The following is a 5,000-nucleotide window of genomic DNA, read 5'->3' as shown; positions in this document are numbered from 1 at the left end:
CAAACAAGCAAATCCCACACCGAGGGTGCGCAGGTGCCGATGGTGGTCGAGGCATGTGCCCGCAACAAGGGCCAACGTGAGCCGATGGTGGTCGAGGCAACCGCCCGCACCAGCTCGAGGCATGTGCCCACACCAAGGCCCGGCATGTATCGATGGTGTTCGACGTAGGGGCAATCTTCTGCTGATGGTGGTCGAGGCAAGAGCCCGCACCAAGGGCCAGCGTGTGCCCATGGTGCTCGAGGCAACCGTCCGCACCAGGGCCCAGCGTGTGCCGATGGTGGTCGAGGCAACCGCCCGCACCAGGGCCCAGCGTGTGCCGATGGTGGTCGAGGCAACCGCCCGCACCAGGGCCCAGCGTGTGCCGATGGTGGTCGAGGCAAGCGCCCGCACCAGGGCCCAGCGTGTGCCGATGGTGGTCGAGGCAAGCGCCCTCACCAAGGCCGAGCGTGTGCCGATGGTGGTCGAGGCAACCGCCCGCACCAGGGCCCAGCGTGTGCCGATGGTGGTCGAGGCAACCGCCCGCACCAGGGCCCAGCGTGTGCCGATGGTGGTCGAGGCAAGCGCCCGCACCAAGGCCGAGCGTGTGCCGATGGTGGTCGAGGCAAGCGCCCGCACCAGGGCGCAGCGTGTGCCGATGGTGGTCGAGGCAAGCGCCCTCACCAAGGCCGAGCGTGTGCCGATGGTGGTCGAGGCAACCGGCCGCACCAAGGGCCGGCGTGTGCCGATGGTGTTCGAGGCAACCGCCCGCACCAGGGCCCAGCGTGTGCCGATGGTGGTCGAGCCAGGAGCCCGCACCAAGGGCCGGCTTGTGTCGATGGTGTTCGGGGCAACCGCCCGTACCAGGGCCCAGCGTGTGCCGATGGTGCTGGGGGCAAGCGCCCGCACCAGGGCCCAGCGTGTGCCGATGGTGCTGGGGGCAAGCGCCCGCCCCAGGGCCCAGCGTGTGCCGATGGTTATCGGGGCAATCGGCCGCACCAGGGCCCAGGGTCTGCCGATGGTGCTCGAGGCAACCGCCCGCACCAAGGCTCAGCATGTGCCGATTGTGATCGAGGCAACAACCCACACCAGGGCCCAGCTTGTGCCGATGGCGGTCGAGGCAAGTGCCCGTACCGAAGGGCAGCCTATGCCGATGATGGTCGATGCATGTGCCATCACCATGCGTCATCATGTGCCATTGATGGTCGAGGCCTTGGCCGAAGTTCGATTTTGAGCCACGGTGCCCATGCTTGGCTCCAGCATGTGCTGGTGCCGCATTTTTTTCACTCGGGACAGCATCGCCGGAGCATCGCCGGAGCATCGCCGGAGTACCGCCGGAGAACCTGACCGGCGGCATTGGGGTTCCGGCGATTGGGAGGGGGGCCGGGGGGGTGTGCGCACATGATGTGCGATGGGTGCTGGTACTTGGCCTTGTGTTGGCCCCCTATCCCTCATCAAACCTCTGAGAATTCACACCCCCTTAAAGAGCATTTGAGATTTTACAGGTTTGCTACCAGTAGCCGTTAAAGTGTCTGAAATGGGGACACTTTTTTCAAACGGTCACAAAATCTTCTCTACTTCGAGTTTTTAGCTGAATTTTTTTGTGCATGCCAACAAAAATAGAAGGATCATGCCTACAAAATTTGGGGCCAAAAATCCTTATAAAAAAATTTTAAAAAATCCCGAACCGCAAAAAGTTTCGAAAATCGTGAAAAATAGAAAACGAGTCATCTTCCAACGAAACTTCACGTGAAGGCTTAGGGGACCATTGTATGAATTTACAAGCCATAAAAATGGCATTGGCACGGCAGAAATTTGAAGATGTGCCTAAACCCACCAGGGCCCAACGTGTGCCGATGGTGCTCGAGGCAACCGCCCGCACCAGGGCCCAGCGTGTGCCGATGGTGCTCGAGGCAAGCGCCCGCACCAGGGCCCAGCGTGTGCCGATGGTGGTCGAGGCAACCGCCCGCACCAGGGCCGATAGTGTGCCGATGGTGCTCGAGGCAACCTGTCGCACCAGGGCCCAGCGTGTGCCGATGGTGATCGAGGCAACCTGCCGCACCAGGGCCCAGCGTGTGCCGATGGTGGTCGAGGCAAGTTCCCGCACCAGCGCCCAGCGTGTGCCGATGGTGCTCGAGGCAACCGACCGCACCAGGGCCCAGCGTGTGCCGATGGTGCTCGAGGCAACCTGCCGCACCAGGGCCCAGCGTCTGCCGATGGTGCTCGAGGCAACCTGCCGCACCAGGGCCCAGCGTCTGCCGATGGTGCTCGAGGCAAGCGCCCGCACCAGGGCCCAGCGTGTGCCGATGGTGGTCGAGGCAAGCGCCCGCACCAGGGCCCAGCGTGTGCCGATGGTGGTCGAGGCAACCGCCCGCACCAGGGCCCAGCGTGTGCCGATGGTGCTCGAGGCAACCTGCCGCACCAGGGCCCAGCGTGTGCCGATGGTGCTCGAGGCAACCGACCGCACCAGGGCCGAGCGTGTGCCGATGGTGGTCGAGGCAAGCGCCCGCACCAGGGCCCAGCGTGTGCCGATGGTGGTCGAGGCAACCTGCCGCACCAGGGCCCAGCGTGTGCCGATGGTGCTCGAGGCAACCGACCGCACCAGGGCCGAGCGTGTGTCGATGGTGCTCGAGGCAAGCGCCCGCACCAGGGCCCAGCGTGTGCCGATGGTGGTCGAGGCAACCTGCCGCACCAGCGCCCAGCGTGTGCCGATGATGCTCGAGGCAACCTGCCGCACCAGGGCCCAGCGTCTGCCGATGGTGCTCGAGGCAACCTGCCGCACCAGGGCCCAGCGTCTGCCGATGGTGGTCGAGGCAAGCGCCCGCACCAGGGCCCAGCGTGTGCCGATGGTGGTCGAGGCAACCGCCCGCACCAGGGCCCAGCGTGTGCCGATGGTGCTCGAGGCAACCTGCCGCACCAGGGCCCAGCGTGTGCCGATGGTGCTCGAGGCAACCGACCGCACCAGGGCCGAGCGTGTGCCGATGGTGGTCGAGGCAAGCGCCCGCACCAGGGCCCAGCGTGTGCCGATGGTGGTCGAGGCAACCTGCCGCACCAGGGCCCAGCGTGTGCCGATGGTGCTCGAGGCAACCGACCGCACCAGGGCCGAGCGTGTGTCGATGGTGCTCGAGGCAAGCGCCCGCACCAGGGCCCAGCGTGTGCCGATGGTGGTCGAGGCAACCTGCCGCACCAGCGCCCAGCGTGTGCCGATGGTGCTCGAGGCAACCTGCCGCACCAGGGCCCAGCGTGTGCCGATGGTGGTCGAGGCAAGCGCCCGCACCAGGGCCCAGCGTGTGCCGATGGTGGTCGAGGCAACCGCCCGCACCAGGGCCCAGCGTGTGCCGATGGTGGTCGAGGCAACCTGCCGCACCAGGGCGGAGCGTGTGCCGATGGTGGTCGAGGCAAGCGCCCGCACCAGGGCCCAGCGTGTGCCGATGGTGGTCGAGGCTGCCGATGGTGGTCGAGGCAACCTGCCGCAGCAGGGCCCAGCGTGTGCCGATGGTGCTCGAGGCAACCGACCGCACCAGGGCCGAGCGTGTGCCGATGGTGCTCGAGGCAAGCTGCCGCACCAGGGCCCAGCGTGTGCCGATGGTGGTCGAGGCAACCGCCCGCACCAGGGCCCAGCGTGTGCCGATGGTGATCGAGGCAACCGACCGCACCAGGGCCCAGCGTGTGCCGATGGTGCTCGAGGCAACCTGCCGCACCAGGGCCCAGCGTGTGCCGATGGTGCTCGAGGCAACCGACCGCACCAGGGCCGAGCGTGTGCCGATGGTGGTCGAGGCAAGCGCCCGCACCAGGGCCCAGCGTGTGCCGATGGTGGTCGAGGCAACCTGCCGCACCAGGGCCCAGCGTGTGCCGATGGTGCTCGAGGCAACCGACCGCACCAGGGCCGAGCGTGTGTCGATGGTGCTCGAGGCAAGCGCCCGCACCAGGGCCCAGCGTGTGCCGATGGTGGTCGAGGCAACCTGCCGCACCAGCGCCCAGCGTGTGCCGATGGTGCTCGAGGCAACCTGCCGCACCAGGGCCCAGCGTGTGCCGATGGTGGTCGAGGCAAGCGCCCGCACCAGGGCCCAGCGTGTGCCGATGGTGGTCGAGGCAACCGCCCGCACCAGGGCCCAGCGTGTGCCGATGGTGGTCGAGGCAACCTGCCGCACCAGGGCGGAGCGTGTGCCGATGGTGGTCGAGGCAAGCGCCCGCACCAGGGCCCAGCGTGTGCCGATGGTGGTCGAGGCTGCCGATGGTGGTCGAGGCAACCTGCCGCAGCAGGGCCCAGCGTGTGCCGATGGTGCTCGAGGCAACCGACCGCACCAGGGCCGAGCGTGTGCCGATGGTGCTCGAGGCAAGCTGCCGCACCAGGGCCCAGCGTGTGCCGATGGTGGTCGAGGCAACCGCCCGCACCAGGGCCCAGCGTGTGCCGATGGTGATCGAGGCAACCGACCGCACCAGGGCCCAGCGTGTGCCGATGGTGCTCGAGGCAACCTGCCGCACCAGGGCCCAGCGTGTGCCGATGGTCGTCGAGGGAACCTGCCGCACCAGGGCCCAGCGTGTGCCGATGGTGGTCGAGGCAAACGCCCGCACCAGGGCCCAGCGTGTGCCGATGGTGCTCGAGGCAACCGACCGCACCAGGGCCCACGTGTGCCGATGGTGCTCGAGGCAACCTGCCGCACCAGGGCCCAGCGTGTGCCGATGGTGGTCGAGGCAAGCGCCCGCACCAGGGCCCAGCGTGTGCCGATGGTGCTCGAGGCAACCGACCGCACCAGGGCCCAGCGTGTGCCGATGGTGGTCGAGGCAAGCGGCCGCACCAGGGCCCAGCGTGTGCCGATGGTGGTCGAGGCAAGCGCCCGCACAAGGGCCCAGCGTGTGCCGATGGTGGTCGAGGCAAGCGCCCGCACCAGGGCCCAACGTGTGCCGATGGTGCTGGGGGCAACCGCCCGCACCAGGGCCCAGCGTGTGCCGATGGTGGTCGAGGCAAGCGCCCGCACCAGTGCCCAGCGTGTGCCGATGGTGGTCGAGGCAAGCGCCCGCAC

Source organism: Durio zibethinus, unplaced genomic scaffold (genome assembly GCF_047325235.1).
Source record: "Durio zibethinus cultivar Kanyao isolate XHJ-2024 unplaced genomic scaffold, ASM4732523v1 HiC_scaffold_378, whole genome shotgun sequence".
Taxonomy (NCBI): domain Eukaryota; kingdom Viridiplantae; phylum Streptophyta; class Magnoliopsida; order Malvales; family Malvaceae; genus Durio; species Durio zibethinus.
This window is presented reverse-complemented; position numbering follows the sequence as displayed.